The sequence below is a fragment of the Lactuca saligna genome, chromosome 5 (genome assembly GCF_052625555.1).
Source record: "Lactuca saligna cultivar CGN05327 chromosome 5, ASM5262555v1, whole genome shotgun sequence".
Classification (NCBI taxonomy): Eukaryota; Viridiplantae; Streptophyta; class Magnoliopsida; order Asterales; family Asteraceae; genus Lactuca; species Lactuca saligna.
The window spans coordinates 133,586,457-133,598,394 of NC_136421.1; positions in this window are offsets into that span (position 1 = coordinate 133,586,457).

Here is an 11,938-nt window from a genome sequence, read left to right on the forward strand (position 1 = left end):
GATTTTGTCAAGCGATCGACAATTACCCAAATGGTATCGTACCCAGTTGGACATTTGGGTAACTTGGTGATGAAATCCATGGTAATCATCTCCCATTTCCACTCGGGTATCTCGGGTTGCTGGAGTAGACCCGAGGGTTTCTGGTACTCGACTTTCACTTTGGCGCAAGTCAAGCACTTTCACACAAATGTAGCGATCTCGGCTTTCATGTTTGGCCACCAGTATTGTTTCTTTAGATCAAGGTACATCTTGTCCGAACCTGGGTGAACAGAGTATCTGGTCTTGTGTGCTTCCTCCATGACAATCTCCCTGAATCCTCCGAACTTTGGGGTCCAAATTCGGTCCATGAAACAGTAGACTCCGTCTCCTCTAATTTCAAGTTTTTTATCCATTCCCCTCAAGGCTTCACTTGATTTGTACTCGGATTTGAGGACTTCTATCTGGGCATCTCGGATTTGCATGGATAAATGGGAATGGATAGTCATCGTCAGTGTCCTCACTTTACGGCTTGAACTTTCCTTTCGGCTAAGGGAATCTGCTACCACATTGGCCTTGCCGGGATGGTAGCGAATCTCGTACTCATAATCGCTGAGCAGCTCTACCCATCGCCGTTGTCTCCTGTTTAAGTATTTCTGATCAAGGATGTGTTGCAGGCTCTTATGGTCAGTGAAGATCATACACTTGGTTCCGTAGAGATAATGTCTCCAAATCTTCAGTGCAAAGACTACGGATCCTAACTCAAAGTCGTGCGTGGTATTGTTGACCTCATGTGCCTTCAGCTGTCTTGAGGCGTAAGCAATTACTTTTCCTCTTTGCGTAAGCACACAACCTAAGCCCTAATTAGACGCATCACAATAGACAACGAAGTCTTCTGTCCCTTCGGGTAGGGATAGAACTGGTGCGCTGCACAAGGCTTGCTTTAATGTCTAGAATGCTGTTTCTTTCTTTTCATTCCAACAAAAGGGTACAACTTTATGTGTTAGAGTGGTTAGGGGTTTGGCGATTTTGGAAAAATTCTGGATGAATCTCCGATAATAGCCAGCGAGACCCAAGAATTGATGGATTTCTGTGGGTGTTTTCGGTGCCGACCAATTCTCTATCGCTTTAATCTTGGAAGGATCCACATGAATACCCTCCTCGCTTAACATGTGACCAAGGAAAGTCACCTTCCGAATCCAGAATTCACACTTGGAAAATTTTGCGTACAACTTTTCGGATCTAAGGGTTTCCAACACTGTCCTCAAGTGTTATTTGTGATCTTCTTCGCTTCTGGAGTAGACAAGTATGTCATCAATGAACACAATGATGAACTTGTCCAGGAAAGGGCAACACACCTGGTTCATCAGGTCCATGAACACTGCCGGTGCATTGGTTAGACCGAAGGGCATCACTACGAACTCGTAGTGTCCATATCGAGTCCTGAAACTGTTTTGGAAACATCGCTCTCATTAAGTCATAGCTGATGGTACCCTGACCTAAGGTCTATCTTCGAGAAGTAGCTGGCTCCTTGGAGTTGATCGAAGAGGTCATCTATTCGTGGAAGAGGATATCGGTTTTTGACGGTCAACTTGTTCAACTCACGGTAGTCGATACACATCCGAAAGGATCCATCTTTCTTCTTTACAAACAATACCGGAGCTCCCCAGGGTGAGGAACTCAGTCTGATGAACCCTTTGCTGAGTAACTCGTTGAGTTGGCTAGATAACTCCTGCATTTTTGCTAGAGCTAAACGATATGGAGACTTGGCTATGGGGGTAGCTCCAGGAATTAGGTCAATGCAAAATTCGACCTAACGTTCAGGAGGAATTCCTGGAAGCTCTTCCGGAAAGACATCAGGAAAGTTACAGACTTCGGTGATGCTCGCGAGGTCTTTAATCTCCTGTTTCTCGTTAGTGACATGGGCTAGGAATGCTTGACATTCCTTTCGCAAGAGTTTCTGAGCATTGATGCAGGAAATGATGCGAAGATTGGAACTAAGCTTATCGCCATAGATCATGAGAGTTTGACCCGCAGGGAGATTGAGACAAATGGCTTTTTTGTAGCAAAGGATATCAGCATGATTGGGACTCAACCAATCCATGCCAATGATAATATCAAAGCTCTTTATGGAGACTGGCATAAGATCAATGGGAAGAGAATGATCGTTTAGGGTAAGGGTACAACCTATGAATACATCGCGAGCGCTTTCTTTCTCACCATTAGCCATCTCGACGGTAAACGTTTCGGTTAATGTTTGGGAATTAGGTTTAAGATTATGTTTGAACGAATGACTAACAAAGCTTCTTACAGCACCCGAATCGAAAAGAATACTAGCATTAGAGTTATCGAGAAGGAACGTACCCGAAACAACGGTGGGATCGGCGACTGCCTCCTCCCGTCCCATGGCTAGGACTCTCCCGGTATTATCATCTGTCGCCTTCTTGGGGAAATTTATCTTAAAATGCCCAACTTCTCCACAATTGTAGTAGGCTTGACCAACACCTGCTCCAGAAGATTGATTTGCGGATTGGGCTGGTGCCTTGCAAAATCGGACCGTGTGCCCCTTTTTGCCACAGTTGGTGCATGACAGATCACGGCAGGGGCCGGGGTTATGGTGGTATTTGCACTTTTCACACAGAGGAAGGTTACCAGCATATCTACTAGTAGGTGGTTGAGCTATAGATCCCATAACAGAAGCAGCAGCAACGGGGGTAGTAGCAGCATGGACTGCTACTGTCTGCTATTTCTTTGAAGATCCCTGAGAAGGTTGGCCTTTCTTCTTCTTCCAGAACTTTCTTTTCTCACCACTCCTCTTGGTCGCTTCAGGAGTGGTGGTTGTTTCCTCAACCTCATCACTGTGATCAATCAGGGTTTGGGCTAAGCTTTTGGCACTGTCATATGTATCCGGCCTTGCAGATAGGACATTTCCTTTAGTCGGCTAGGTCAACCCCCAAATAAATCTCTCTATCTTCTTACTCCGCGGGGTAACCATTCCTAGACAGAGTAGTGCCAGGTCATCAAACCTCGAGGTGTATGCAGCAATATCGGAACCCTTCATCTTCAGGTTCCAAAGCTCGTGCTCTAACTTCTGTATTTCGCCCCGAGGGCAGTACTCAGCTAGAAGAAGTTCTTTCATGGCTTCCCAACCCATATCATTGGCTACAGGTAGAGTTAGGGATTTGACTTGGCCGTTCCACCAAGTCAGGGATTTATCGATAAAGGTACAGGCTGCGGACTTCACTTTGTCATATTCCAAACAGGCACAAATTTCAAAGATAGATTCAATTTTCTTGAACCATCGAGTGAGGGAAATTACACCTCCAATGCCATCAAAGGACGTAGTTTTTGCGCTCATGAAATATTTATAAGAACCCTCCTTTCGGTGTCCCTGGCTACCTTCCTGGTTTTGGGGTTGGGGACCACCTCCTGAACTACCGGGGTTCATTTGTGACATGGCGGCTGTCACTGCGGCAGTAACAGCTTCCTGAAGCGTTACAAGATCAATTTGAGGAGAAGGTGGTGGTGGAGGGTTGTTGGTCTTTGAGCTGGGTCTCTTTCTTGGAGGCATCTTGATCTAATAAGATCAGGAAAGAGAGGATGATAAGTCCTTCGAATTGAATCAAGAGATATGACAGATATATATTCCGAATAAGCGATAAAGCAGGAAAGAGTTATCAAAACAGATAAATTATCGTTAAAGGAATGATCAGGGAACAACGCTTGAATGAGGATGTCTACAAAGGATTGGCTCGAGAAATACTCCCATAGTATTTCATGATTCGCTATGACCATGGTTCGATGTTTGGGGTAATAGGGTAAGTTTTAAGCATGCTGAACACCACAGTCACTCCCAAGCACATGTTGGCCGTGTCTCGAATGAATATAGTTGGCCAGGCTATATTGATCCTAGACACGACTACATAACTGCCTAGGTTTAACCGCAACGCACAACACCCATTTACTTATGTTTTGTTCTACTTGTAGTTACAGATCTCGACGGTTAGGTATACTTGTATACTTTTGAAAATACTTATAATTTGAAGTATACTTTTAGTTGAGAGCACTTAGGCCCCTTAGTGTTTATAATTTTATACCATGTAAGGTTTGGTATACTTACTTCACTATAAACAAGGGATCTGATATCAATCTGTCACACCCCGAAAAACAAGGCGGAAATATTTCTGGGGCGGACTGCACGTTGAGTATCAAATCCAATGCACATAGTAAGAAAAGTAAACAACCATTACATTACATATGAAAATTTACATTTGTTCAAAAGTAAAGTTGTACAAGTGTGATACATATGTATATATATGAACAAAAGTTAAGGCGTGTCTTCAACGCACTCCGTCTTCGACAAAAGGATCATCGAGTACCTGTCTAATGCGGACCTGAGAATACAAGCTTTTAAAATTTAGCATAAAGCTGGTGAGTTCATAAGTGGTTTTGTTTTCTGAAAATGTACGAGTTTCCTTTCGGTTTCTGAAAAAGTTACGACCCAAGAAAATCCCATATTTTCTTTTATGTAAGTTTAGTTATATGTTATGTTACATGGTTCTGGTTATGTACAATTGTTATCCCAGGAAAATCCCATATTTTCCTAAAAGTTGACTACCAATCTTAAATGTAATGTGAAAGATGCATACTGAAAACCTGGTTATCCTTGTGAAGTGTATGTTAGTTTACCAATCCGAAATGTAATGTAAAAGATGTATACTGAAATGTATTAGTTTTAGCACGTATATAAAACTAATAACTACAAAGCAAACTAGTTACTGAATCCATTATTACTATATAGTAAATCTCTGTTATCCAAATTGCGAGTTCCATAACCATACGATAGATTAGATATGGAAATAAGTAATCCATCACACTTTATGACTTTCGTCACCCTTGAACCTTTCGGTTCGGCTGTAGCTAGCAGCCAGGTGCGGGGTAGTCAGCCTCGTATAGATCTAGACACTCAAGTCACGCTCCCTATCTAAGAGATTATGGTTACAGGGGCGGTCCTCCACTCACGTATATCTATGGAGTGTTCTCCGAGGATGTGTCTCCAATTTATAGGAATAACAAATTTACTAGTAATAATATAGAAAGATCAAATGACGATCCTCCACTCGCGTATCTCTGTGGAGTGTTACCGAGGACAAAACAATATACAAATTTCATGTTCAAAGTTCAAATGTTATGCTTTTAACTGTTATAATGTGGGAAACCATTTGTGAAAATATAAAATACAACAATTTATAATGTTTTTCACAAATAATATGATAATGTGTTCTGCAAGTTCAAACGGTTGTTGGTTACGACTGTCAATGTTAAAAGCAAATGAAATATGAAACATAACATATGTAAAACCATTTTTCAGTACAAGTATCCCTTGTACCTTGCTTATATTCCCTCCTGAAAACAGTGAAAACATTGAAAATGGGAAGGGGTATGAACTCACCAGACGAGAAAACGTGTTGTTTTGGTATTCTATGTGTCGGTTCGGGGCTTAATAATGTGTGAGGTTCCTATGTAATATGAAATGGAATACAAATGTATCTAATTAGACTTTAAATCACTAATTAGATATGATTATACACTCCAATACGAGAAAACACTTCAAATCAAGTGTTTGGAGTGACCCGGGTGACATCTATGGACGTATAGGACTTTGGATAATGTGTTTACTCTTCAAGAGTAAACTCCTTAGGGAGTTTACAGCCCTAAGACTATGACCATATGTGTTCACGGCTGTGAACTCATGAATATGGGGTATTATGGTGTCAAACGGTCAAATAACACTTGGGAAGGGTTGCTATGATTTAATCTAAGGTATTGGAATGAGCTAAACCACCAAAGGTATTACCAAATGGAGTTTACGACTATAAAATAGGAGTTTACGGCCGTAAGCTCCTATGTGACCATTCCTTACATGATTTGGTGGCCCTAGATTAATCCTATGTGATTCAAACCAATTTTACAAGCCTTAGAATGAATTTAGGGCATCATTTGACGTGTATGTGAGTTTACGGCTCAATAACCCATTCTAGGGGGGTTTACGGCCGTGAACTCTCAAAGGGATGGTTCTCATCATGTTTAAGGCCCCTAAATCGATTGAGGTTGATTCTAGAATTTAATCCAAGGCTATTGGTGTGTTTAAGTGGCATTTAAACACTCAGATTTGAGTTTACTCCCCATGAAGATGCGTTTACGGACCAAGCATGTTCTTGGGCAGTAAACTCATGTTTAATCCTCAAAATTTAAGTTTAAGGTTTTCTAAGTACGGTCCATTAAGCCATTTAGCCATATCTTAGCTCCAAAGTTCGATTGGAATGGTTTTAAGGCTCAAAAACCCCTTATATGTGTGTTTACGACCCAAACATCTTCCAGGGATGTTAACACATGAAAATGGTCCTAAATCATAGTTTGAACTCGGATTTAGAAGCTAGAAAGGTTGTACAACAAGGTAGGGAGGTTACCTTGATGAAATGGAGCTTAAATTTGATGATTTTTAGACCTAAAGTTGGCTTGGAGGAGAGAGGTAAGAGAGAGATTAGTGAGAGAGAGAAAAAGCTTCAAATGAAGTCTTTTGAGCTTTAAATAGGTCCTAAGTTCGGGACACGGTGGAATTCTACCCGATACCGACGTTAGACGTGGCTTTTGGTCACACCCGATTAAGTTGCCGTAACCCGATATGGTCTATTCTAAAATTTTTCTGTTTACTAATATGGAGTGATAATATGAGTTCTAAACATGTTTGGACACCCATTAAGTCATAATAGAAATCTCAAATTTATGACTTAAATAAAATAACGTAAACGGAAACGAATTCAAAAACGACGACTTTATTAATGGAAAGGGTTACAAATGATGGAACGAACTTCGGGTTGTCACACTTCCCAATCAACAAACTGACCCCCTCGGGTCTAAAAACATCATATGGAAACCATTACCACTCAAAATGAAATCCATCTATGAATCTGAAACCTCATCTTGCCTACTAAATACATGAACGAATCCGGACTCAAGCTCTAGGGTTGGATTCAACAATAGAATTGGAACCACTCAATTACAATTTGGTACTCAACTAATAACCCGAGAATCGCAATCCACACATACACCACTTCTCCAATTCCATTCAGTTGCGATAACCACGACTTGAATCAGAGTATAACGATTCCCAATCATTATGGAGACCTCCATCTCGTTCCTGATCTAGCCACCAGGCTCCTGAATACTTAATCCAATAAGGCTACTCAAGCCTAAGAACTCGCCTGCGTCATACTCTGACTAATGAATAACGCGGTTCCCCGCCGCATCATGACACCCTCTTAATGACTAGTGAGTACTACAACTCACCGCAGTATCACAACACCTTCTTGCTGACTATTGAGTACTACGGCTCCCCGTAGTATCACAACACCCTCTTGCTGACTAGTGAGTACTACAGCTCCCCGTAGTATCACAACACCCTTTTGCTGACTAGTGAGTACTACGGCTCCCCGCAGTATCACAACACCCTCTTGATGACTAGTGAGTACTACAGCTCCTTGCAGTATCACAACACCTTCTTGCTGACTAGTGAGTACTACAGCTCCCCACAGTATCACAGCACCCTCTTGCTGACTAGTAAGTACTACGGCTCCCCACAGTATCACTACACCCTCCTGCTGACTAGTGAGTACTACGGCTCCCTGTAGTATCACAACCCCTTCTCAGAATCTCATCATTGATCTTCCTCTCAAACAATTCCCAACTTTGAAATTGGTTGCCCAAACGACTTCTTCCGTTCTCAAAGTTCATGTAACAACTCATACGCTGAACTAGAAATTCTCAACCAATGAAACTATTTGACGAGCCAACCATCTTGAATTCACTATCACCACCTCATAGAGTTCCTAACCACTACAAGGTCTCTGACCGACGACCACTTGTCATAGGGACTCTCATCCTTTCCTGAACACATACAACATACATCATCTTGCTCTGTGCCTAGCCTCGATCACCAATAACCCTGGACTCATGAATCCGCACCTAAGGTCTCTATATCCAGATCTCTAACCATTCTTGAACAAATCTCTGATCCCCTCAATAAAATACCCAGTTCTCCCCCACTCAGGGTTCGAACCATCACCAATTGGCGCACCAACAATCTATCCCACAAACTGTTTCCACCAGTAACATCGCACCTACACTTGGAAGGTGCTACACAATGCTTAATGATCTCCCCAACAAAGATCAAGCAACTCCAAATACCCCGAATCTCAGATGAAATCCTCAGAACTTCCCATCATGACTGCCTCTAGTCATTCAGAATCTCACACCATTCCATCACCGGACCTCCCAACTGTCCAATATTAACCCTGACTCTTATTCTGGAAATAATGAACTGTCATTCTCCTCATCCTTGACTCCTCAACCAACGCTACATCATGTCACTTATCATAAGAGCAGAACCCACATTTCCCCTCTCGATACCCATCAAAGACCATAAGAGCCGCTGCCCTGATATACTCCTCTTGATCGTCCGATGTTGTAGCTAACACATGCCCTACTATACTTAAATATGGTGTATCCTGGTCCTTGACCATCTAAGTCCTACTGATGACCTGTTCAAGCTATATCTTTACCTCACAGGAGACCTACTTCCATATACTCTGATTAAATATCACCATCATTGCAATCCCATAGGGCTCACCCCCAAACTCAGAAACCGAAATCTCAATACCTCTTACATCTCCCACAGGAAACAGAAATAATACCACTCGGGTCACAGAAAGTGATATCTCCACTATCGGCCGGTCGCCCAGCCTAGACCGTATTCTTCCATAACACACCATCCCTACTCATCCCTGAGTCTTGCGACTCCAATTGGCATATCACCAACAATCCCTTAGAGCTAACTTGATTTCCATTTCAAGGGATGTTTCACTAAAACTCGTTCATCATGGCCTTCTGGCCCCATACTCCTTCATATCCGATGTCAGTCTGGACAATCACCACGAAATAACCGGTAAAACCAGAAGCACTAACCGCCACATGTCATGTTACTCAAACCATGTGGCCACCTCTCTATCTGCTATGAATCATGGTACCCGTACCATGTTATCTCTTCTTAATCTACTACGAATCATGGTACTCGAACCATGTTCTCTATTCTCAATCTGCCTTAAATCATGGTACTCGAACCATGACATCACCTCTCGATCTGCTAAAAATCATGGTACTCGAACCATGATGTCACCTCTCGATCTGCTACTTATCATGGTACTCGAACCATGACATCACCTTTTGACCTACTACATAGATCCTCCAGAATACTCCCTACATCGAGTGTGGGTCCTCTGCTTTTAGTAGTACAGGCCCATACTACCTACCACATTTACCTATACTCTCTACACGGACCATCCCAGATTCCCTAAGTAGCTGCTCCACCTCCTCAATCACTAATCCCAACACGTGTGACAACTGTCAATTCAGGTCATTCTCGGACTCATGCATCTTTATAAAAACCATTCATGCATAACATGCCATGACCTAGTAGTATAAATTAGGTCAAAAATCTTGCATAAACTAGGATCCAACTAAGGTCTAGGACTAATATACTTGATACTTACAATTCTAGTAAGTTGCTTAGCTACAATAGGAAATGCCAATACTATAATTAGAATAAAGCTTCAAGCTTTGTTATAATTGAAATAGGGTATAAAACTCTAAAAATAAATTAAAACATTCTAATTATACTTCAACATGTTGTTGAATATCAAACAATATTCCAAAAACCCTAAAGAGCCAAAAATCCAAATTTATAAATCTTAAAGCTTAAAAACTTTATAAAATTTGGCTATAAACTTCCTAATATCAAATTTTATTAATCAAATTATGGATTATACCAATGAAATAGAAATATAAATTACAAGTATTAATCATAATTTATTTGTTGAAAACAAGATTTTTAAATAAATCAAATTGCTTAATAAACATTTTATAAAAATGAATGTTTTTATATAAAATATAGGAGGGAAGTTTATAAAGTTTAAAATTTAGGAGAGAGGAGGCCTAAATGCATGCAAGATCCGGCCATCCCCTCTCCCCATGCACTCTCTCTTCCCCAAAATTCAATCATTAAACTTATTCCCTCACCCCACCTCTTCTCTCTTCACTCTCTTACACTCCACTCTTTACACAGTTCACTCTCTTCCTCTCTCTCTCTCTCTAAACTCACGAAAATCCTCTCAATCCTCTGCAAAATTTCGAGATTTTGAAGCCCTTGAAGTGTTCTTACTTCTCTCAAGGTCAAAACCAAGGTAAACAACAACATCTTCTTCGATAGTTTCATGGTTAAACTTATTTTTCTTCTTAGTTTTCTCTACTTTTCGGATTCTATGCCTTTCCATGGCTAGAAATCTTTATTCTTCCCTTGTGGTTTGTAGATTCTCACCATAACACAATGCATGTGTTTGAAATGGTGAAAATCCGGGATTAAACCCATGCAAGGAGTGAAAAAGATGCACATATGATCATGTGACATCAAAATCTAATATTTCATGTTCTTCTCCATTTATTTTGTGTTCATGCATGACCAAAAGCATTTAAACCATTTCTAGTACATCTTGGATGCTCATTCATTCCATGCATGTGTTAGAAATCGGACCTTACCAAAGGCATGCATGATGTTCTTGTTGAAATACCCTAATAATGCACATAAACAAACATGCAATCTGCCAGATTACTTTGTTCGACTTTGAACGGCCATAACTCAGTCATTTCTTAACCAAATCATGATCTTCTTTTTGTATTGGTTAGTTCCACGAGTTAACTTTCAAACCCAACTGGTCTCACTGTAAAATATTAAATATCCGATTTTTGGAAGATTTTACAAAAAAGTTGCGCATACAGCTCTTTTTTTTTTTTTTTTTTTTTTTTTTTTGTGATCACTATTTTTATCTTGCTTAAACAATGGCCTTAAACCCAACCATAAATATGAGGAAAAATACCTTAGAAACTTAACATATCTAGTGAATGATGGTTGAAATTTCATGGCTTAAAACCTCACTATATGGGCTACACAAATTCATGAACTTCAGCCACATTTACACTTCATGCATTATTGCATGCAACTTTTCTTAAATTGTTTGGAATCATTACCCTCATTTCTCTTCTGAATACATTCTTAACATTTTTCCTTTTGAAAGCCCTTGCATGCATGAGATAATCTGGAAAATTTCAAGAGCTTTTGTTATTTCTTTGATTTATTAGAATTATTGCTAAAACCAAGGGCATAAATCGTATAAAATACTTCCAGAGGTCAATAAATCCTAACTAAATTCATGAATGATCCTTATGGGGAATAATGACCCCTCACCAAATTTCAGCAATTTTTGTTACCGTTTCATATGATTTCTAATTTTATTTTGTTTAGGGCATGATAAATTTCAAAACCACTTTAGAGGATGTGAAAATTGTATCTAACAATTTTCGCATACCTTACCTGTGATGGGTGACTCCAGAAAACAATTTCAAGATTTTTCATCATGTCTAGCTATTTTTCCCAATTTTTTGGTAATTATAATGGTCTAAAAATGGGAAAAATAGTTATGATTATCCAAAATTCATGAAAATTTACCAGGATATCATATTATACAGTAGGAGGTTATATATATTTTCTAAAGTTAATTACACTAAAATACACTTAAATACCCAAAACCAGTTTATACATTATGAAAACCACTTTTGATATTTTTCACAGGTTATTTATACTGTAAATGATGTTACAAAAATTTATGGTGATTTATTTTAACTGTTTAATATTATTTCTTTAATTAATGACTATTTAAAGGAATAAAACAAAGAAGAATAGAAATACCCACTGAAAAATATCTTTTATATTTTTTCCAGCCTAGTTATGTATAATAACAATTAAATAAAAAGTTTGGGTAATTTTGGAAACTATTTTCTATTTATTTTAATT